The sequence below is a fragment of the Dermacentor variabilis genome, chromosome 4 (assembly GCF_050947875.1).
Source record: "Dermacentor variabilis isolate Ectoservices chromosome 4, ASM5094787v1, whole genome shotgun sequence".
NCBI classification, from domain to species: domain Eukaryota; kingdom Metazoa; phylum Arthropoda; class Arachnida; order Ixodida; family Ixodidae; genus Dermacentor; species Dermacentor variabilis.
Window position 1 is genome coordinate 179,250,998 of NC_134571.1, and position 25,062 is coordinate 179,276,059.

General features: G+C 46.7%; 1 pseudogene; it reads left to right on the forward strand.

Moving 5' to 3' along the window:
* Positions 1-12,786: 12,786 nt before the first annotated feature.
* On the forward strand, positions 12,787-17,596 carry LOC142579974 (very long chain fatty acid elongase AAEL008004 pseudogene; annotated as a pseudogene).
* The last annotated feature ends 7,466 nt before the right edge of the window (positions 17,597-25,062 follow it).

Genomic DNA, 25,062 nt, shown 5'->3' on the forward strand with positions numbered 1-25,062 from the left:
AGAAATAAAAGGGGAGCCAGAACGCTTCCTTGGGGGACTCCCGATGTTACCCGGGCTGTCTGGGAAATCTGTCCATTCACTTCCACAAACTGGGTACGGTTAGTAAGATAGTCGCAAATCCAGTCAATTATGGGGCCTGTACCTAATGTAGCCTGAAGTTTCCTTATGAGCTTTTTGTGTGATACCCGATCAAATGCCTTCGAGAAATCGAGTAGGATGAGGTCTGTTTGTCTGTGTTGGTCGATATTAAATGATATGTCGTGGGTTAGTTCCAGTAGTTGAGTGACTGTAGAAAGGTGGTGTGTATGATTGGATAAAACTTAGAAAATATTTACATCCTCGCTTTGCTGCCAACTATTGTCAGCAAAACATGCAGACACCCGTTTAGAACTCCATCCATCCATCCTTTAAACCAAAAGAAATATGCCTATGGGAATTCATTTTGTATACAGAGACTATTGGCGTCTTTTACAGAAAAAAGAAGTTCAAAAGAAAGCAAGTTAGCCTAAGAGAATAAAATAGACTACCTACAGTCTGCTTAAAGTCATCTCTGCTAGCGCAATCATCCCGGGCATAGTGCCATCAGCTTCTGCCTGAGTGGGAAGAAAGGACGTGCTATTACAGGCTTTTATCCGACCTGTCAGAACATTAGGCAGAAGAGCTCTGGGTGTATGCGGGCTGACTGTGAATTACATTTCCTACAATATTTCGCCATTGACCTTTTACTGCGAATAGTATTTTTTTACTACTTCAGCCATTTTCTATCTATCTATCTATCTATCTATCTATCTATCTATCTATCTATCTATCTATCTATCTATCTATCTATCTATCTATCTATCTATCTATCTATCTATCTATCTATCTATCTATCTATCTATCTATCTATCTATCTATCTATTCACGCAGACCCAGTGGACCACGTTGTCGGCTTGCTTGGTCGACTAGGCATGTATTCCTTCCTGGTTGTGACCCTTTTGAGAGCGTTTCATCGTCGTCATTCCAGCTTCGTGATCTTACTCTCGCCACGCCGCCGTCGTCACGCCTTTAATCCCACACCCAGTGCCACATGTTGTCTAATAGCTTGAAACACTAGGTATGGGCTCGTGTTGGTGAGGCAGTCGTGGTCGTTGTATCGTCCTCATTCCAGCTTTGTCATCTAACTCTCGTCATGCTGCTGTCGTCACACCATCATCGTTTTACAGTCTTCATGCATTGCATGTCACACCGCCATCGTGATGCCGTCGTCGTCCTTCATGGTAATTATTGCAGCATCATGATCTGACTCTCGTCATGCTGTCGCCGTCATGCCTTCTGCTCCGACCCAGTGGATCAAGTTGTCTAATTGCTTAGGCCACTAGGTCACGTGGTCACTAAGTAACGTGGTCGTGACGCCGACGTGGTCTCTAGATCGTCATGATTCCAGCGTTGTCATCCGACTCTCATTATGCCGTCGTCACCACAGCATCGTAGTCACGCAATCGTCGTTACGCTGTCGTTTTATCATTGTCATCATTTCAGTAACGTCTTTTCATTGTTTAGTTTGGTCGTAGTCATATCGCCTTCCTCGTTTCATCGATGTCAATCTTTATGCGTCATTCTATCCTAATCCTACCGTCGACATTCAATCGTGATTATGTCGCCCTTCTCATGCCGTCGCCGTCACACAGTCGGTATCATGCATCCGTTGTCAAACCGTCGTCGTCATACAAGTTGCATAGTAGAGTCATCGTTAGGCCAGTGTCATCATACACTCGTTATCATCCCATTGATCTCATGCCATTGTCACACCATCGTCGTACACTCATCGTCACGCATTTCCTGTTATACCGTCGTCGTGATACTTTCGAATTCGTTAAATCGTCGCCACTGTAAGTTCGACGTCCACCTTTCTTGATGCCGCCGTCGCGAGCCATCACCCTCATACAGTCGTCGTCGTACCGTTGTCATCATGCCATCGTCTTAACGCTGTCATTTCACCATCGTCAGCATTTCAATAACATCATCCCTTCGTCATCATAGCACCCTGATCGATCCATCGGAATCATTTGTTCATACTTCTACCGTAACCATGCTGGCGTCATTCAATCGCGAATATACTGCTGTTGTTATGCTATCGCCATCGTCCTGTCGTAGTCATACAAATGCTATCATGCATCCGTCGTCATATCGTCGTTACCTGAACTTTGGCCGGCGCGTAACTTGAAGCCATTTAGTTTAACCTACTGGAAGGCTAACTCAAAAGAAAAGAACGAAAAAAAAACGAAATGAAAGGAAGAAAGAAAAATGTGCTAGCGGGCATTTCACCATCTCATGCCTTGTCTCAAACTTATACAAACACAGATAACCTCAACGTGGGTCATGCAGTACGTGCCACTGACGGTGTGCCGCTTTTCAATGGACCTCTTTCGCACCAGCTTTGAGCACAAGGTATGCGCCACTTAGTGCGCGGCACTCTTCAGTGAACTTATCAACAACTTGGGCCACTGGGCACACCCCACTGGGTATGTGCTGTTCTTCAATAAACTCCAGTAAACTCGGGCAACTCAACACGTGTCAGTGCGTACGTGGCGCACATTATTGACATCAGTTAAGTAATTTCATGTCAACTTATGCTCCTGAGTATGTGCCGCTGGATTTGTGTCGCTCTTCAAGGAACCTCTTCGATGCGAACTTCAGCAACCTAGTGCCATTCGGTCTGGCAAAGCGTTTGTAAATGACAAGAAAACATTTAAAATTTATCATCTGCTTTAATATAATGGAAGCCTCGTCAGATACATTCTGATAAACTTGCCTGAAGGTTGATTCGCACAAGCACCACATGCGCCCTTCTTGGCGGCACTGGTGAATGACACAGCGTGTTTAATAGGAAGCGAAACAAGAATGTTGAATGCACGCCTCACACACAACGCGTTTCTGTGGCGGCAGCACGTTGTGTCGCTACATTAGTTCAATGCTAATCGCACTAGCGCCAACATTCATCATGAGATGAACTTTTTGGGTGACGTACTAACTACATTTAACGAACTGCAATAGGTACTTCTTAACATACATTTACTGTACATTGTACCAACGTTAACCATTTCCAATAGCAGAAAAGGTCCGGTTACAGTTACTTTTGATTGCAGTACCACCCTTTGCCCCATCTTGGCGAAAAAAGTAAAGGCGTAGAGCAGCTTCAGTAAAGAGACCTGGCATATTAAGCTCTACGGCCACATTCGACGTCCTCTTTGTCGGCCGGCAAGCATGCCACAAAACACTGACCTTGATGATGTTGCCCACATAGCTAGAAGAAGTACAAGGTACCCGTCATGCTTGAACACATGAAAGCGCACATACACTGGGTTCGCAGGTATTTTCTTCAGCAAAATATCAGTTAGGTCATGTCGTTAATGCTGCAACACTTGTACTTACAGTTCGTCAGTATAAGCATGTCCAGCGTTTCAGAACATCACGCCTTTTTCGCAAGTAATATTCGTAATACTCTTGCGTGTTCTGTAAAGTTCTCCTTCAAGAGTTTGCACTGAGAGCGAAGCTTTGCTTTGTGTTCAATTTCATGTTCAAGAAATCGGTATACAAGATACCACATAACTGCAAGCCACCAGCCTCTATAGATAAAAACATTTAACTAATAATTGTACTAGGAACCATGTCAATTGTACAAAGTCCTCTGTCTAGCTTAGTGCTAAGAGTAGAAGCTTCCCAGATATCAAAATATGAACTTCATAAAGTTTGTTCTAGCGGTTACAGCAACAAAAACCCGTTGCATGACAATTCGCAGCCAAAAATTAAAAAAAAATTCTAACGCGAAGATTTCTTATCGTAACCTCCACACAGGATACACGTTGCTTGTAATCACTATCGACAACGCAGACGCGCACTGGTGCCGAACACTGCATGCCCTAACACAACTCATGAAATTCGTGCGAGCGGATGCACACGGACGCCGAAATTACGTTTTCCAGGAGTGGTTCCCGACCCGGCTCCTCCAGCACAGTATCCCGATTCTCCCAAACATCATGCCATGGAGCTTGCGTTGTAAGGTGGAGCGAAACACCATTACAAATTTTCCTTGAAAAACTTGCGGTTTGAGGTGCTTGGCACGGTTGCCGCGTCGCGCAGCAGCAATTTTACTTAAAAAACTTGATAATAAACATCTTCCGGCGGGCGAAGAAGACAGGAGTTAGGGCACGTGTTCGTCGCCGAAACTCTTTGCAGGGGTCTCATCAATCTGCTTCGCTGCGGTGTGTTTCTACAAAGTCAGGCAGGCCGCGTCTTGTCATTAAACACGTTTTAATGCTGAATCAACGTTCCGCTTGCTCTGCAAGGTCTCTCGTGTGGCTGAGGAAATTTCGCTGCGCGTCTATCATCGTACAGTGGCGCTCTGACGCCATAGTATTGTGATCTGTAAATAATGAGACCTTAACATTGTACATACCATGCGTTGTGTTTCCATGCGTCATTCTTCTAAAAGAAAAAGGTTCGCTTACACGAATAGATAGTGTCTGCATATTTTTTGGCGGGTAATGACTACAACGCTGGTTTTAATGGACTACTTCAAGCTGGCTACTTGGTGACGGCTGCTGTCTGGCCTAATAAAGTTGTGTTACTAAATATGTGCCACTGGCTATATGCCCAAATAGACAAGCTCGGCACTGGGTATGCGCCACTGATTGCGTGCCTAATCTTGACCAATCTTTCAAGATGATTGTGCCACTTTGGTAGAAGGGGTACGAATCCTTAAATACATTTACATATATGCCATATTTCTCTGAGAAAACGTCTCTTATCAACATTTCCCCCTCAAAAAGCATCATTGATCGTCGTCTTTTTGACGTAGACCCTTAACAGCTATACAGGCGACGAGGCTTAGCTAGTGTCATCCTCTACTGTTGCTACCGTTCTAAAAAGGCAAACTTCGCGTCATTTCGAATTCAACATTTCGTTTTATCTGTCTGAAGATATTTATTTGCTGCTAGGAGTTTTTACGGCATATGCACAGCCTGGAGCTCGTGTTTCATTATGTGCCGAGTACATCGCTGTGTAATGCTTTCGACAAATAATTTTCACCCATTTATTTGCTGTTACAGTGCAGATATCATTAGAACATGGAAATGTTCTCTGGGAAAAAAAACGACCTATTTGCAACTTCAAAATTTGTTATTTGTGTGGTTAACGCAGTCCAAATAAACAAAGAGGAGTACGACACCTAGCTTCCCGGCGACTCTCTCGCTTGATGCTGTGGTAAAGTTTCTCATTTGCAACGTAGAGTCGAGGTCTTTCTTCGAAGCCGAAACGGTCCTTTCTGCCGATTACCTTATTTCCATCGGTCTCAAGGATTTCACCGACGAAACTGCGGAAGCAGTTGCGCTCTGCGTGCAAATGTCCAACCTGCCTAGCGGGCCGCATCAGTCTTAAATAGAAAGCTTTTCAAACGAGCAGGAGCTTAAAAAGTGGAAGTGTTTGTGCATAGCGGGCCTCCAAAAGCTGGAAGCACTTGTCAGAAGCGTTGCTCCCCAGCTACAGGTACGATACCTGAATATTCATAGGCCACTCCGCGTTTGATTCGTGTTGCAGCAATATGCCGTAGCATCGCACAATTTGTAGGCAGTAATGTCTGTCTTGCCTTCAGAGGGCAAATACGAATTATGTACACTGATAGAATGAGGCTAGGAACTGTTAAGCTACCTGGTCAGTGTGTATTGGCATAAAATCAAATTGGAGGTGCGTTTCTTAGTCGGGATGCACCTTTCTCTTTATTATGCGAAGCATATTAACGTAGGTTTCGGGCCTTCGCGCGACGCCCGGCGGTGGCCACCATTGACCCTGAAGTGGGGTCACGTGACATGACGTCACGTGATGACGTCACACAGGCTGCAGATGGGGCCTCATATCGCGCCGTCGGTCGCCTCCCGGCGGTGGCCACCATTGACCTTCAAGTGACCTTCAAGTAGGTCACGTGACATGATGTCACGTGATGACGTCACACCGGCTGCAGATGGGGCCTCATATCACGCCGTCGGTCGCCTCCCGGCGGTGGCCACCATTGACCCTGAAGTGTGATCACATGATGTGTCGTCACGTGATGAAGTCACACCGGCTGCAGATGGGGCCTCATATCGCGCCGTCGGACGTCGCCCGGCGGAGGCCTCCACGCTTTGGTTCGCGTCGTCGCGCGCGACGCGGCGGCGGCGCCACCATCGCTGCATCACGTGATATGTGACGTCACGCCAGGGATGAAGCGGCGCGCGCCCGCCGTGGCGTCAGTCTCTGTGCCCGCAACCGCGCCAGCGTCTTTGCGCCGGGCGTGTATGCGGTCAAGATGCCTCCAAACGCTAAGGCCAAACGTTAAGCCCAGTGGATGCTTCGCATCCACTGGGCTTAACGTCTCAAACCCTAGCGAAACGTGAGAAGTAAACAATTACCAATCAGACCAAGTTGTCTTTATTCCAACAGGGTTCCAAAATATACCGAGGGTCTTCTTCCTTTTCTTTTGGAGAGGGTGCACTGTCACTTGTATTAGTGTAAATGCATGACTTGGAAACTAACTGAACCAGTTGGAATGGAATATGGCTGTGTTCTCATTGTCGAGAAGCAAACTAGCGGCGCTTAGGCTAGGCAGAATGCTCGAAATTTAGAATGAGCGCTGTTTGCAGATGGTTCTAAATTCCTTGCGAGCGAAGAAATTAGGGACTCGCCATGCCGAATGCGAAAACACTATCTTCTTCTTACACCACTAAACGGAAGCATGCTGTCAAAACGAATATGTCGCCTTATGGCAAAACGTGTCATGATAACCTTCAGGCCTTCCGAGCTACTTATCGTTCCTGCTACCGGTGCCTGCAGACAGAAGTACATTAGCGGGAATATTCATAATGCTTAAGGTATCGGTAACACTAATGCTGGGGCAGAAAATTGAAATAACCAAACCGAATGACGCATAACCATATAGTTTCTTAAAGCGCCTGCCTAACGAGCACACTCCGCAATTTTAAACGCCAGCAACATATTTAAAATATGTAAAAAAGAAAGCAATGGTCTACTCACTAGGAATAAAGGTGTTGTCCCTAAAGAAATGTTTGAGGAAACCAGCATAGTATGAATTACCATTTTCCGAATGCGCAAGTACCTTATTTATGTCGCTCTCCGCTGCATGTCGTTTGCTTCCTTCGGGAAACTATGAAATGATGAACTGCTGCCTTTTCACCGTGATTACATGCCATTATAGTACACAGCAAAATTCTGTGGACGTACGTTTTTTTTTTCGGGGTTGTGCGCGGCAGCATCACGACGATTAGAGAACTATACGTGGCAACGTTGCAGCGCACGCTGTAATGTGAGAACCTGCGGCTGAACCAGGCGCTGGTTGGTTCTTGGTATGGCACCTAGGGGGCGAGCATTTTGTTGGAGTCACGAATAGCCTGCGACGGATAAATTACAGTGTTACTGCTCAGATAGTGGCGAAATCAATTCTGAGAACCATCAGATGTGGACTTGAGTGCACAAAATGAGGACGAAGTTCTCAGTGCCCAAATACCTGACATGTTTAATTTTCATCGCTGCCTTTTATTCTTGCGGTCAGGAAAGCAAGAATTGTTCCTTGGGTGCTGATAGGCTCCAATTCGTTTCAATTAAGTTGTTTTTACTCCTAATTTGCAGCTTTAAAGCGATCTACAACGAAGCGAAAAAAAAATTCTGGAATGCTATTCTGGAACTTATACCTTCGTAAAGGAAGTGATCACAAAGAAAATAGTGGGAAGTTAGGCTATACATGCATTTAATATGGCTAGCAGATTATTATTACCAAAAGCAGACAGTCTGTCTCTCGAGAAACGACGTGAGAAAAAAGAAGTCACAGTCCAACCCGGAAGGCCGAGCATCGATTGGGATAGCAGATCAACTGACAGCTAGCTATATACGAAGTAGGGATAGTAGATTTATCGGCCGCACGAACTTGTAAACTTAGGCATGCTAACTGAATGAACAAACATAGTATCACGTGCGCACTTGCAAACGTGAACACACCTCACTCGATGACCGCGGAAACTCGCTGGGAAAACGCCGGAGTGTGGAAGCGTGGCAGCAGCAGCGAGCGAATTGACCTTCGTGCTGCCCCTTGCTTCAACGCGAAGTAAACGGCAAAAACTAACAGCGCTCGGCACAAGGTGTAGCGCCGTACGTAGGCGCCGCCAAAATATAGCCCCCTCTCCCCCATCCCTCTCCCACCAGGAGCCTTGCACGCGATGAAGGAAGAAGGCGCTCTGCTTCCCCGGCGAGTGCGGCGAGTGCTGGTAGCTTCGTGAGTGTCGAGTTCTCGCCGCTTAGTTCGCGTTGAAGCGAGAGGCAGCACGAAACTGAATTCGCTCGCTGCTGCGTGCCCTATCTTGAAAGCGATCATATTACGGGACGAACGGACGGACGTACGCACGGTTTTTTTAGTTGGGTACGCATAGAATTGTTCACGCATTGAAATCTTTCGCTGGGGCCAATTTCGATTTCCCTGGCACACACGCGTGAAATGCAGAAATGCCCGCATCGTCAAAAAAATTTTCTGCATTTCTGAGGAAAGGCGAAAGTCTACCGATTTCGGAAAGAAAGATTAAATTTGATCTAGTGCCCCAAAGCTTTTAGTCAACTTGCCGACCATTAATGAATTACAAAAAGAAAATTGGCGCACAAAGTTTACAACTACGGTATTGTGAACCAACAAGAATCACCACAACTTTGTTAACTGCATCTGTTACAGCGTCCGAAGCAGACCAAAGGGACACCTTATAGAGAAACAATGACACTTATTATGGGTTTCATGCAAACTTCTATTCCTAAGTAAGTTGCGTAATTTAGAGCGGTTTCTGATTTATTAAATCTGTGAGCCTTAGGTGTCCACAGGGATGATACATCTTACACAAGTGCGATCATGTTTTTGTTGTTGTGTTACAGGAGTTAGGAAGTTCGTCCCTGTTTATCTTTTTGGCATTTACAAATTTTCAGAAATTCATGTAAGATAAATCATTCACCAAAATGAAAAATGTTAGCCCAATACCATCAGTAGATTTAACATTTCAAGTGAAATTTGGAAACGTTATCCGATTCCGTGCATTGAATGCCTCACAATACAACTTATCCGTTTTACATAGACCCGCCGTGATTGCTTAGTCGCTATGGTGTTGGGCTGCTAAGCAAGGGGTCGCGGGATCGAATCTGGGCCACGGCGGCCGCATTTCGTTGGGGATGAAATGCGAAAACACCCATGCACCTAGATTTAGGTGCACGTTGAACAACCCCAGCTGGTACAAATTTTCGGAGCCCTCCACTACGGCGTTCCTCATAATCAGAAAGTGGTTTTGGCACGTAAAACCCCATAATGTAATTTTTCCCCATTTTACACAGCAGCTCCCGAGGCAAAACCTCTTCACATCACTCGCATACTTACTTCCTTAGAGACCCCTCGTTGCGAGTAATACACAAGGAGTAATGTTGGGAGGCCTACAAGTGCAATTTTCTGACTTGCGGTCACACATATTACCTGAACGTATCTTCCATTTGGACATTCGGCGAAACTTGATAAGAAGGTAACTTCTGCGATGTGGTGCAGGCTGTTCCAGTCTGAAGATTATCGACAAAAAAACAAAAAACAAAAAAAGGAAGTGGGGAAGGTCTTAGTGCGACTGCACGTACAAGCTGCTTGCAAGGGATAGCCTGTGCGAAGGGAAATCCGTGATGGTCGGCGTACTATGTACGATTCGCCACAACACATCTGGGAGTATTCAATCTTTTAGTGATTTTCAGCAGTCCTACCTAACAAGAACCGTTGATAACAATTAGGAGCTTTATAAGAGTGGGTTGCTCAACTTGGAAGCTAAATACATACAAAGACTTCTCGTGAAATCCGACTCTAACAATCAGTGCTTTAATAGACGACTCAAAGCTCTCCTTACTAAAAAGAAAAGGCTTTGCAGAAAAGCCGAACTCACAAATAACTCAGAAATACAGGGTCATATCATAAGAAGCCAACAAACACTGACACCAAGGACAACATAGGGAAAATTACTTGTTCACCCATGACATTCTGCATTTCATGGACGTTCATTTGCGGATTGATGCCATTTTCTTGGATTACTCGAAAGTGTTCGACCACGTTTACCACAATCACCTACTTGAAAAGCGCGCATTAAAGGGGTCCCGCATAGCTTGCTTCCCTGGATTGAACACTTCTTAAAAGGCCACGCACCAGTTTACCTCTGCAAATAACCATAATTCGCCCCTTAGCCGCGTAACATAGTGTACCCCACGAGGCACTGGTTTATCGCCTCTACTTTACCTCATCTACATCAGTGTCTTACACGCTAACATTAACAATAAATGACGTCTTTGCTCGGACAACAGTGTCATATATTCCCCTTTCAAAGACTCGAATGACATCACTGCACTCCGACAAGACCTCGATTCCATCGCATTATGGTGCGAAAAATTGTTCATGCCGCTCAACCTTGCTAAGTGCAAAGCTCTGCCATTCACCCGAAACCACAGCTTAACCAGTCACACCTACACAATGAATTCTGCTCCTATCAACGATGCCTCCTCGAACAAATAACTCGGCGTTTACATGACATCAACACTATCATGGTGAACTCATATTGACATCATCTGTTCTAATGCTTCACGTGTGCTTGGACAGTTAAAACGTAACCTACAAACCGCATCACCTCAAATAAAAAGCTAGCATATCTAACATTCGTACGTCCGCTCTTAGAATATGCGTCATATATCTGGCACCCTTCCCAATCATATCTTACCTGTGACACAGAAGCAATGCAAAATCGCGCTGCTCGGTTAGTAACTTCCCATTACTCCCGTGAAGCCAGCATAACCGCAATAAAGCGCACACGTGAAATACCATCACTTGCCTCCCACCGGATCATCTCTCGTCTCTGCTTGCTTCACACCTTTTATTACCACCCGCACTTCGCGCATTCCCTGTTAAATCCACGCTCACGTACACCTTGCCGCTCAAGCCACAGTCGTCCCATAGCACGCATTATCACCCGATCATCTGCCATGAACACTTCGTTCTTCCCTGACGCAATAACCCATTGAAACAGTCATGTATTGACCGTAAATCGCTCCTCGAAATGTTAAATAACGCACTGATTAATTACCGATCTTACCCACCCTTACTCGAACACGATGTTTCCCTTTTTTTCGCAATTGTTCGTGGCTTGTTTTTGTTTCTTGCTGTTTCTTTTACTGTTCTGCAGATTCGTTCTAACATTGTCGCAGTGACTTTTAAGGTGAAAATAAGTGAAACAAATGAAATGAATAGATGCTGCGCGACTGTGCCGTCGTTGCCAAAGGATGCGGTCTTCATTCGCATCTCACGAAGCGAAATATGCTACGAACAAAAGAAACGCCCCTCAATCGTCATGTCGACCTGCCTTTGAGCTTCCCAGTTCTTGCTGGAAACTGAATGACGACCATTCGCGAGATCTCCATAAGATATCAAGCTCACACATGTGTGCAAGGTGCGTGCATGCGAGGAGGGAGGTTGTTAATTACCGACAAAGAATTATTTGTAGTTTACAGCTCGGAACCGTGAATTACTTAGCACTTCTATGCCCTGCTTTCCAAACAAGGCATTCTTTCATGCTTCCGTTAGCATAAACCATCTGCGACACTGAGTCTGCGGGCTTCGAGTAGTACCTCCGTTGTATTCAATAGCTTTCTCTGAGCGCGAGCCGGCAACACTAATATAAGGTACATGTGGCTAAGAATAAACGCAAAGGCATTACTAATAGGCACGCGCCGTATAACCAACGAGTCGGATTCCCTTAGCGTTCCACATCTTGAGCACGATTACCGCGTCTATATTTAAGGACTACTCGCCTTTAAGAATAGTCGATAGCGTCGGAGCGTTAGCGAGCGTTGGTTTACCTATGAAGTAATATAGTATGGTCCTTCCCGCTTGGAGAGGTAACCTTTACTTCCACTCGCTTTGTAATCGCTTCCTTTTTCCGTTTCGCCGCAAATACGGTGCATATCTACAAGCCTGGCCTGCACCTTTCCGCGCCGCTGTGCCACAGAGGAAGGCGCCGGGCACCAGCAGCACGTTCTTGATGTTATCGGAATGGGCTCCTGTTTCCGCGGCACGTTAAGCATCATTTGAGCCTGTGAGGTCGCCCTCCGAAAACTGGGGGGGGGGGGGGGGGGAGGGTAGAAGGTGGAGCACCCGCAAAGAACAACAACCTAGCAACAAAAACAATGATTCGAGAAGCGCACTCACAAATGCACGCCGCTAAACATCGCAGAAAGGGGCTGAGAGGAATTCGCAGAGAGCGATACACAGGATTGCCGTGCGTGCGGAGCGACGCGAAGCCGCTTATTGCGTCCGGCACTGTGTCGCTATCGACGCAGCGCGCCGCGCGGGCAAGGGAACCGCCGCCTATAAAAAGACCTGCAACGGTTCTTCCTCCCCGAGGGTGACCCACATCCCCTCCTTATATCGCCTATTGGGTGCGCAACAGCATCTTCCCTCGCCATGGTCGCAGCCGTCCTCTCTGAAAATCCTCACCCAGTTCCTTTGTGTTTTCCGCGAGAAAGCGGCCGTCTCCGGGCAAGTGCCGAAAAGGAGGAGTTATTTCCTTCGCCATCACCCGCCGAGTGTTCCCCTCCCTTACAAGCACCGCGGCCCCCTCTTCATGCCCTCCCCTCCGTTGTTTATTTAAAGGCGGGCTCACGCGCAAAACGGCCCCTTCAAACCGATCAACCGCCGGCGAGGCAGGAGTCAGCCCGCGCAGCACTGAGCTAGGGGGAACCCGAAGTTCAGCGTGTAGTGAAACCAATAACAGTGCTCAGATACGCAGCCACGATGTCCACGTCGGGCTTCGAGAAGATCTCCACCAGCGACTATGGAGAGTTCAGCCGGTGGAGTCGCCCCCTATACCCGCGCTCGGACCCTCGGACCCGCGACTGGCTCCTGCTGGGCAACCCCTTCTTTGTCACTCTGGTCCTAGGAGCATACTTGTACATCGTGTACCGTGCGGGACCCCGGTTCATGGCCAGCCGGAAGCCGTACGATCTGCGCGGCGTCATCAAGGTCTACAATTTGGCCATGATCCTGCTCAACATTGTGTTCGGCTACCACTTCCTGAAGAACTCTTACTTGGGCGGCGACTATAACCTATTCTGCCAGGGCATGACGTACGCGACGGACCAGAAATCCTTGAACATTCTTTGGTGGGGATACTTCTACTTCTTTGTGCGCATCGCCGACTTCTTGGACACCTTCTTCTTTGTGCTCCGCAAGAAGTACAACCAGATCACGCTGCAACACACGCTGCACCACACGCTCATCGTAGCTAACGGCTGGCTCTGGTACACGCTGGGGGGCGATGGTCAGTCGCTATTAGGCGCCGTTATCAACAGCTCCATTCACACCATCATGTATGGCTACTACTTCCTGGCAGCCTGTGGCCCCGAGTACCGCAAGTACCTGTGGTGGAAGAAGTACCTCACGCGTGCACAGATTGCTCAGCATCTCGTAATAATCATGCACGGACTCATCCCGCTGTTCTATGACTGCGGATACCCGCGGTTTTTCATATATCTGGGTCTCCCGCAGGGTTTACTTGGGCTTGCGCTGTTCCTAAAATTTTATGTGGCTGCGTACAGGAGGAAGTCGGCCATGGAAGCTGCCGCGGCGAAGGAACTGGCCATGCACAAAGAAGATTAAGCACCAACTACCGCGACATGCCTCCCAGCAAGCGCAGCCCTGGTGGTTTCGACGAACTGCCGTGTGGTTTCCGCATGTCACCGCATTGAAATTGCAGATGGCCTCCTAGCAGCTGAACAAGCAAGGCGTCGCTCCAGCAAAGTTATTCCTCGGTAAATGATGTCTCGAAGTAAATCTCAGGAAAGCAACTTTATGAACAGTTATCGTGAAACAGCATCATGCACTTGGCTGGCCAGCTTACTAACGCCGCGCCTCTCGTTTTTCTGAGAACACCGGGATACTACAAGGTCACCTATGCCAGGCCTACTCCTTCTTTCAGCGGCGCAGCCAACTTCATGTAGCCTGCGTGTGTGTGTCTGTGCGTGTGCGTGTTTATGAGTACCTTCGCTGTTTGCAAAAAAGTTCAGTGTGTTTCCTTGAAGCAGGTACTTTTCAACTTACCCGTGCAAATAACTGTATGTAACTAAAGTTGACACGTCGAGCCCTACAATAGTTTTAAGAAAGACGCCATCGGAGAAAGCTGTGAACACTGAATGCCGGCACGTCAAAGTTCTTGTTCGTCATTAGAGAAGAGTGTAAGGAAATAGAAAACATGGTTCCCCGTGTGTTTATACTTGGCGTCCAAAATTCCCCCTTTGAAGTGAGTCTTCGCGAAGCATTTGAAGACATCTCATGGTGCATGTCAGGAAGCTACCAGTTACAGGCTTGGATGGAATCCCGCAAAAGAGAATGTTTTTTTGTGTGATCGAAGTTGGAGATGCATGGCGCCGCAGCACGCGATGGACGGGGCCACAGCTTCTGCTCTACAGAAACACCGGGAAAACGTCAGCACACACTCGTTGAAGCCGTGGTCCAGCCGTGCAGCTATGTTCCACATTCAACGCTCGAGAATTTTCTACCTTTGAGGGCTGCCAATGAAATCCTTGAGGGTGGACTTTTGCGATGCCGATACAACTAGGTGAGGGCTTTCCGAAGTCTAAGCAGAGCTTGTCGTTCTACTCGTTGAGGTGTCGACTCTGAAAACGGGCGCACAGTGATGGACTGAATCGCGGAAATGGCCAACAACGTACCAGGGCGTCCTTCAGGTGCGTGGAGGAGGCGACCATGCTCACCGTGCCCTTATCTTCACCTTCTTCGGCATTGTTTTCTTGTGCCTCGAAAAAGAAAGCGGTAAACAAACCAGGAACACGCGACGACGAGGAGCTCCACAGCACAAAGCCGCTGGGAACCCGAATGCAGCAGCGTCTTCGAAGTGGCGGACGCCCGTACGGGTCGCGGAGGTTCCGTGGCCGGCCCGCGCCGTTCTTCCTAACTGCAAATGCGCGCCGCGCTGTTCGCCTCTAAAAGAAGAAAGCGCGGACGAGCCAAGCGTGGCGAAGTGGCGCGCCGTTGACGGAATCGTGGAAACGTGCAGGTGCGTGCCCGGCGCCTCGCCGGAGCCACTACACATTACGAGTGCGCGCTCCGTTCGCGTTTCCCCGCCTTTTCCTTGACTCTGCTCTAACGGTCATTCGTTTCGGCGGTGGGGAACGCGCCATAGCGACCCGCGGATGTTGCGGCGTCTTTGTTTCCGCGCGGAACATCAAGGCCACGCTGCGCCGCCAGTGCTCCGTTTCCCTTTTTCTTCCGCTGCGCTTTTTGGCAAAAACCCTACTCCACTCCCCCACCCCCTGCTGAGCATTCTTTCGGTAGCATGCCGATTGGCTCTGCGAATTTCATTCTTAGGCTGAAGTCCTTAACAAACCACTGTAGTCATGTTGCGGAACTATAGAGTTCCGACGGTCTCCCACAGATTGATCTGTTAGAGAATTCAGACATGTACAAAAGGCAGGATTTCAGCTTCTTGTGGAAGTTAAATGTTAGTGTCCGTCCCTGTGGGTTTCATCCCTGACTTTCTTGCGCTATTCTCAAGCTTAGATCAGGAATTAAATGGCGCAGCACCGCCTATTAGCAAGCATGTGTGAGTGATGCCAAAAAATGAATCTTTACATTTGTGTAAGCGACGAAACCTATGTCACAGGATAGCAGATTATGTCTCGACTAAGATAAAGGACGCATTACACGAAAGCATACCGCAGATGCTCTGAGAGCAAGAGATTTACAAATATTTGTTTCCTCCAACGCAAGTTCGACTACCTCCATAGAGGTCTCTCGCAACTGACATGGCAACAAGCAATGTGAGCAAACAAGTGGCATGCACGGCTTGGTACTCCCTCTAAGTTCATGACGCATGGCTGCCAGCTCCATGTACCTGTGTATAGGCTCGGTATTGTGCCTAAATTTATGCGAAAGATTACGTTACTACCGATGATCACCTGAACCGCTAATTCTCGGAGCGAGCAGGGATTATTTTGAATCGATTGCGGCTCCGATTATCGAAAATGATGCAGCGTAGATGTTTACCTACCACACGACACGTGATTTAGTGTACCTGTTATTCTACGAGACAGCTCGCACGGGTCTAGAACACAAAGTTTCGGACCAATGGCTCGTTTTCAGAGAAACGACAGAGCCAGGAGTAAGGCACCCGCAAAAGATTATCCTCCATGTTTATAGGGAAATTGTGAACGGTTCAGCAGTCGGCGTTCTCGTTTGCGGCTTGTGCTGCGACGCCCAGATGAGTACCGAAATCCTGTGATCGGTAATTCCATGTACTGTCTTCTCATAGTTTGATTATTGATTGATCATCTTTTCCTTTACTCTTATCTTTTTTTTTTGTGAACAACCTCGCAAGGGGTCCGAGGATTGTATACCGAATTATGCGTTTCCGCACGCCACTCGAAACGAAGCCACACGTTTTGATGCTGGTGCACCTCGACGTAGTAGAATGAACAAACCTGGTTAAATTGTATGAGGCGTTGAAAAAAAAAATAAGTTGACGTGCAGTGCTCCGACAACGGTCGTTGCAAACTGAGCACTTTCAGAAAGTGGTGTGTTTATAAATAAGGATTACTGCCGCAGTATCAAAACGTTAGCGCCACGCCAAACGTAGAAAATTTTAGTAGGGAGTAAGGTTTAAACTAACTTCCTTTGGCGTGACACTTGCAGTGAAGCCGTATACTAGCGGTGGTCACGCTTCCGTTTATGTGTCAGTTTTGGCTTATCTCTAGCGATCAAAAAACTAAAGATGCGAAGGTCATCACGCTGCAGTTCACTGGTGCGCCATTTTTCGAAAAAGGCACGGACTGAGCATCAACATATCCGAGGAGCGCGTGTCAACCTCACAGACGCCGACTGGGATGACATAGACATTTCAGCAGCGATCTTGCAGCTGATAGGCTGTTTGCACAACGCTAAGGAGCCATGAGAACAAATGCATGGAGAGAACACTAAGGGGTGATTTCTTTCGTAAAAGGAAGAAACATAAAACAAATTCACATTCGCTGTTGATTTTTCATTTCGCACTGTGAAATTTGTGTTGAAAACCCTGCTGATACCTAAGAAAAGCAATGTATTTCGACCCTAAAATTTGCTATTAGAAAAGGCTCGGCTGTAAATTCCAGAAACCGAATAATTGTCTGGCTTTCAGGAACCAGCAAAAAAGAAAAGAAAGCGATCGTAATGAAATCTCATCTGTTTTTTGCAGGCTTTGCAGAGCACCCTATTTTATGCTCGCGGTGACTGTTACGTTTGTATATATACTTCATGCCACATAATAACTTTTTTATTAGGATACAGTATACAAACAATAAGAAAGTACTGCTCATTGTATGAATAGGTGTTGGCTAGTCATGCGAGTACAATCGTAAAATACTTAGATTTCATTTTTTCTTCCTTGCCTCTTCTTTTTCGGCCATATCTGAACTGCGTTCTGTGATTCCCAGAAAAAAAAATGTTGACCGCAATAAAGCAATGTCCTTTACTGTACTCAATGTCTTGCTCTTCTTTCATGGCCTACTATGCTTCTGTTTTGCTTCCTTGCTTTTATTTCCTAGAAAATGAAGTAGTTTCGCTGTATGCACACTGCCATTGGTGTCCTAATGCGTATGGCTTAAAAAAAAGAAAAGCTATAAAAATACCTTCCGCCGTAATGATTATATTGTGTTTGCTCTGATATACGAGCCCCTTAATCGGGCGAAGCAGTGCGGGGACTCTACAAACAGAAGGCTAGGGCGAAATACTTGTGCAAAGCAGACAACAATGCCGCAAAGAAAATGATCAATAGGGTCTCTATGTACGAGTACATGTAATGATCTGTAGAAAAATTGAAAGGAGGGTTGATTAGCTGTTGCCTCATATTTGTGCCGTCCCAGACTGCTTTTTTTTGCTTAGTTAAAGCTTGTGCCTGCCCGCCCTCATCAGCACTATTTTGCATAATCCACGGTCGGTCGCTCTCAAAGTTCACCGATGCGACTGTGGTTGCTCATAGGTCACAGAATCAGGAGTTCCACATAACTGTCCACTCGATCCTAAGTTCTTCCTAAAATTCCCATACAGAAACAGGAGCGCTAAAACAGAGCTTGCAATATTGGTCTGTGTGTTTCTTCGGTAACCGCTTTTTGGCAGTAATCACGGATGTATGCTGGAAAGCTTTACGTCACAGGGCGGGGAAGCGCGTGCACTGGCGGCACCTCTGCGACTTTTTTTGGCAGTTGATACAAGTCAGAAGTATCAAAAATAAATGGGTGTGCTTGCGCATCTCACGCACCCTGTCTCTGTCACCATCTCTTCCTTGTGGGCCTATCAAGTGCTTGCCTAACAGGCAGGGCTTTCGGAGTATCGGTCAGGGCTTCGTCTGGGACCACTACACCGGTTGATTTACCCGGGTCCCGGAGTTAATGATGCGACACAGTCAAGCTGCACGTAGTGCGCGTTTTGAATGGGTCGCGTTAAAATTTAGCGTGCACAATATTTCTGGTTTACAAGAATTAAGGCTTGAGCCTTCATACCACGATTACTGTGTGGAGAACTCAACAAAAAAAAGAAAAAAAAGAAAGACTAGGCGTAAACTTGTTGCTGCGGCTCCCTAAAACAAATTATTTTCAATGTCAAGGGTAGCAGAGTCTTTAGCGGATATGGTTAGGGATATCTTTGTCCCCTGTACCTATACACGAAGAACCTAGAGTAGAACTACGCGCCCACCTTGACTTCAACAGACAAAGAATCCTGCGCTTAGGACGCAAAAACTGAGTCATAAAAGCAAATCCAACGAGTTGGAATCTACATAAAGCGAAGCCTTGTGTTAGAGCACAAAGAATCGTAACACTAGTTTGTGTTTATTGAATTTCCGCACAAAGTTACACGGAAGGCCTTATTCGGGCGTTTTAGAGAGGTTAATGCAATGTATTGTAAACGAAACACAAATATGCAATAAATCGAGGGGCATCCTGGTGTTTTTCTGGTTCTTTTCTTTTTTTCCCCCCCACAGCCACCACCGCCGCTGCCACGCAAGAGCAGAGGCGAGTGCCATCTGGTGGTGTTGCAAGGAACCCAGCGGCGGTGAAGTCTCACGCGCCCTCCGCTCTGATTGGTTGGGCTATTCGGCAAAAGAGAAACCATGCAGCAGCACCTACGGTCACGAAAACCTGGAGGAGCCCCGCCTCCCCCCCCCCCCCCACAAAAGAAAGGAGTTTCGCTTTTAAAATTTAACATGTGATTCATCTCTCTCTATATTTCTACAAGAAATCGATGAAATGCTGTAGCTTCTCAGATCGGAAGTATAGAGCGCATGTAGACCTGCCTTGTATCACACGTTGCCTATGGAGCAGTGTAATGGGGGACAGAAGATGGCAAAGAGTGGAGAGCACTAATTTAATGCAGTTTTACATACAGATCGAGGTTTACAACGCTCAGTACAAGCCATATTTAGTGAGAATAATAGTGGAACTGGTCAAATACACAGAACTTCTCTCATTCAAAACAGAACAAAAAAATGCACGACACTTGACTTTGAGCTAGTACCCCACATAAGTGATATGAGCTTTATCCTAATGGTTTGGAACTCCGGCTGGCAAAGGACGAGCAATTGATTGCGACTTGAATGCAAGACGACGGGTTCTCTCCGGACCGAAATAGACGTGAGGACGCAGCGGAGGCACGTTCGGCAACGTCGTCGCTATTACAAACCATCTCTGCGTATTTGGGTAACTCAAGAACAATGTAAGCCTCCGGGCTGTGGGCCACGCACGTATACGACAAAAAGACGACATCAAGAGGAAGCTTGACCGTGGACGCGGGCTCCGACATCCATATTCAAGTACACGTGAAACGGAGAAACGCTCTCGCCAGGCGACCGCTCAACCGATGCGAAGGAATTCATTGCATTTAAGAAACAAATACTAATTTTGCCGACGGTGCCAAACGTAATTTCGATTTACGGCCTCATAGCTTTCATCTAAGTTGTCGAGTATAGGTGAGTTCAAAAAAATATATCTTAAGCTTAAAGTATACAAATCACAACTCCCCACCAAGAACACGTATTGCAGTTCTGAAAACTGCATCTGTTGGCGCACCTCAATCATGCATAATTTATGTTTGAGTCAACAAATTACGTAAGGTTGTGAGTATGCTCACGAAATATTTCCGAAAGCCCTACCATCAGGTTGGTGACATATTTTCGATTGCCGTGCAATACGTCAGTTTCATCTGCTTTAGATGGTGAATAAGTACAGCTTACAGAAATGTGAGTTCTTTATTGTTTATTTATAGAGTTGTAAACTAGATGTCTTCGTTTTCTCTTTATTTCCTAATAGCCTTTTTAGCAGCGCGGCATCGATGGCCTAATTTAAAAGAATTTGTTTCTTGTAGTCGTTTGGAATCCTCCTTTTTTAATGCAACAAACCCTATCAAATTTGGTGCACCGAATGACGTGCAAGAGGAATTCTTAGGATCTCCTCACTTCACTTTATTACCTTAAAGGCCCCCGGGATTGGGGGTAATGCATAAGGGGTGGGCAGCTAATAAAAGAAATTGAATACACAAGGAAAGGATGTTTAGGTAGAAGTTTGCTCCCGGAAAAGTATGTTAATTATACAGTTCAAAAACGTGGATGGGCAGGTGATTGCAGCGATGTCGTGTGGAAGGCCGTTCCAGTCCGAGGCTGAACGTGGGAAGAATGATGAGGCAAAAGTGGTAGTGTGCGCACGTGGACGGGCGACTTGAAAGGTATGACCAATGCGGAGTGAAATGCGTGCAGGAGGACTGATGTAGGGTGGATGATGAAGTGAGCTGTAAAAGAACCTATGAAATAAGTACATAGTAGCGATACGACGCCGACAAGCCAGGGTTGTTAAGCCGGATTCTGCTTTTAACGATGATATACTGACGTTACATGAATAGCATGAACGAATGAATCTCGTGGCACGGATCTGTACTGATTCTAGGCAGTTTGTTAGATATTTTGGCTTTTTTTTGTGCTAGGGCTCCAGATGGCAGAGGCATATTCCAGCTTAGAGCGTACGAGTGACTTGTAGGCAAGCAATTTTAAGTTTGGTGGCGCTAGACGTAGATGAAATTTTAGGAAACCAAGGCTTCTGTTAGCATATGATATAACTCTAGTGGCAAGCGCTTTCCAGGTTAGATAGTTAGACAACGTTACGCCTAGGTATTTGTAAGACTGTGTTAATGCTATGGTGACGTGCGCGATTGTATAAGGGAACATGAGGATTACGCTTTCGATGAAATGACATGACTTTGCATTTATCGGGGTTTAGTTCCATGAGCCATTGGTTACACAAGTCCTGGACGCAAGTTAAATCACTTGGGAGAGTTAGTTGATCAGAGGGGTTACTGATTGTGCGATAGATAACACAGTCATCGGCAAAGATACAACCGTTACAGGAGACATGCGTTGGTAGGTCTTTCATATATATTAAAAATAGAACGGGACCAAGTACTGACCCTTGCGGGACGCTTGATGTTACTGCGAGACCTAGAGGCTTGATTATTAGCGTGAACAAATTGGGTACGGTTTGCCAGAAATTCTTTTATCCACTGCAGTACGTTATGATGCAAGTTTAACCAAGAAAGTTTTAGTGCCAAGCGCTTGTGAGGAACCTTGTCGAAGGCTTTCGCGAAATCTTGGAAGATTGAGTCAGTTTGAAGGTTAGAATCAAGGGCCATGTGCAGGTCGTGGACAAAAATAGCTAATTGTGTTTCACAACATAGGTTCTTACGGAAGCCGTGTTGAGAAGGATGAAAGAAATAAATAGAGTCAAGAAAGCCCATTAGGCAAGAATAGATTACATGTTCCAATATTTTGCATGGCACACTTGTTAAAGATATGGGGTGATAATTAAGGGGCGATTCTTTGTTACCTGGATTTGAAAACCGGAACGACCTTCCAATCGCTGGGTATGCTACCTGTGGAGAGTGATTGTGTGAACAGTAATGATAAGTACACTGAAGAAGCATGCCGAATATTTTTTAAGAGTTTGCTGGTGATTTTGTCAGTACCTGCAGAAGATGACATCTTAATATTTTCAATGATACCGGTGATGCCGTGTGCAGCGAATGTGACTGGTGGCATGAGCGATTTTGGTTGGCCAGTCGGGAGAAATGTTGGCTTAATTATCAGTTTCGTTTGTGAAGACGGATGAAAATGCCGTGGTAAATATATTTGTACACTCAACGCCGCTCACTTCCACGCCAAGTGTGTCGGTAAGTGGGACGATAGGCGCATAATCAGGGTTTAGAACTTGCCAGGACTTTCTGGGGTTATTGGTTAGGATCTTCGGCAGGTCAGTATGTTTCGCATTAGAAATGGAGCGCAAATATGTTGACTCAGCCTCGTAGTATTTATTCCATGCGCATTCGCTTGGGTTTAGTTTTGCTGCACGGAAAAGTCGTGTCTTCTTGTTCTCAAGTGTTTTCAAGGACTTTGTGAACCATGGTTTGTTACGATCAGCACGAAATGTAATGGTGGGAATGAATTTGGATGTTAATTCGGCAAGTTTGGTTTTAAAAGTAAGCCAGTTGTCCTCAATTGATCGGTCGTGAAAAGCTCTTTCGAATTCTGGAAATAAAAAGCGAGCAATTCGCTGTTCATTTCATTGTAATTGCCTTTGTCGTAAAGGCGAATCGTTTTGTGGAGCGTTTGGCACGATTCCGCGATGAAGGTGAAAGTAGCATGTAGAATTTCATGGTCGCTAACTTCGCGGAGATAAGTAAGATTTCTAAACTTTGATCTCTTGTATTTGTACAGGCGCTCATGAAGGAAACACTTCCGGAGTGCTTGTCCGTTGTCGCAAGTTAAGCAACATGTAAAGCAGACGCTTGCAGACAGACATAAGCGTCGGAAGCCACAACAACAACAACAAGAAAAAGAAAAACATGAGCCATTTCACTCTCTGAAGGTGGATGACCAGCGAAGCTGTTCAGTGCTCAACGCAGAGGTGACACCGAATTTTGAACAAATATAGGGACATTTAATGTCTTGAACAGTGGTCATTGTGACGAAAGGTACCCCCACACATTTATTTATTTTATTTACACACATTTGCGTGGACGACCATATATATATATATATATATATATATATATATATATATATATATATATATATATATATATATATGTATATATAATAAGCCTGCTACACTTATTCTCATCAGACATAAGCCTGCACAGATGCAACTTGGAATGTTTTTTTTGCCTTTGTTCCGAGGGCAGAAGAAGTAGAAATAAGACGCAAAGTGCGGATGCGTGTCGCATCGGCGCCGCAGATCTTGAATGATTCTCGGCGTACATGTGAAGAATTCGCCAGCGCCTTATTGTCGAGAAGGAAGTGGAAGTTACACTGACCACCGATATCATTCTCAAGCAGGTGGACCATTTATTTTCGGCACATCGACCACTTTTATATAACGCTACGCCGACACGGCCGCTATGCCTGACCCAACGAAGCTGGTGGCTTGAGTCAAGCGATGTAACCTCGTTTCGGGTCAGAGCTGCAAGATGGCAGCAGTGAGCGTGGAAGGGGAGGATATAACGAGAGAAGAGTATGAGGACGAAGCAGGTTGGCGTGTTTTGAAGAGAGGAGGATGTGCCACTGAGCGGACAAAATCTCACGGAACCAATTAAGAGTCAGGCAGCGCGCTTCTCAAGCGAGAACGCATTCTATAATATGTGGAGTAAGGGGCCGAAAGCAAGACAAATCATGGCGGCAAGCAGGATGCCCAGTTTGCCGAAGGCAGAGTACAAGATAATAGTGCGCCCACGTGACGGCTTCAAGGACACCGACTATGGGATCAATCGCATAGAATGCTGCGTCGCCAACGCCGCGGGAATCCCCAAGAAGGAATCGGCAGGTGACACGGTGTGTGCCAACTATAAACAGAACATTCTAGTGATCAGCACGCCATCGGAGGAGCGCGCCTAAAAAAAAAAAACAGCACTATCACTCGGCTGAGGATGGGAGACAAGGAGTTTGGAGCCAACGCATACGAGTCGGCTCCGGAGGATACATCTAAGGGGGTGATAAGAGGAGTAACACACGAGGTGTCTCCTAGAGAAATAGTGGAGATGCTAGTAACACCAAGGAATCCGACGGTCCGCATGCCCAAAAGGATGGGAAACACCACGAACATCATCATCCTTTTCGACGGGAATCGCGTCACAAACTGCGTGTGATACAGAAGGGCACTGGTCAAGTGCTCACTATACCGGAAGCAAATACACGTGTGCTACCAGTGCGGACGCCTCGGTCACAAAGCCGATGTTTGCCCGAAGCCGAACAGCAGGATATGCAGAGCTAGGCTGCGGGATGGAGAAGCCGCCACAGGACCACAAGTGCGAAGCGAAGTGCCAGCTCTGCGGCAAAGACAACCCTACGGCAGATTGGTGATGTAATGCCAGATGCAAGTTACCGTACTTGGTAAAGAGGCGCCGCTGGGAGCGAGCCAGACGAGAGGAAGGAGAAGCGATGTACTACGAAAGGGAAGCTGAAAGACTGTACAGGCCGGGACGGGAAGGCTGGAGACAACGGTCGGAACATCGGACAAGGGACGGATACGGACTGGAAGACTTCCCCAAGGTCTAGGCAAGAGAAATATACCGCTTGACGTCCAACAACAGAACCAGATCGAGATCCAGACCCAAGACCAGTAATACCGGATTTCCCAGAGCACAGGGGGTGGAGGATCCCGAGCCCAAAAGGAAAGAGCAATGTCAACGGCGCCGCGGGGCCCTTAAACCCAGACCACACGTACGCTTGCGGACGCGCGCAAGCTCGCGTTCATGCGCCCACGCGTGCGCAGACAGTGCGGCATGGCTCGCACGCGTCGAAACGCGGCGTGATCTCGGGGAACAGCTTCTCTCCGTTATCGCGCGCTTGGGTTCCCTCGTGTCAGCGCGCCTGGCTACGCAGCAACGGCGCGGAACGTTCAACTCTCTGT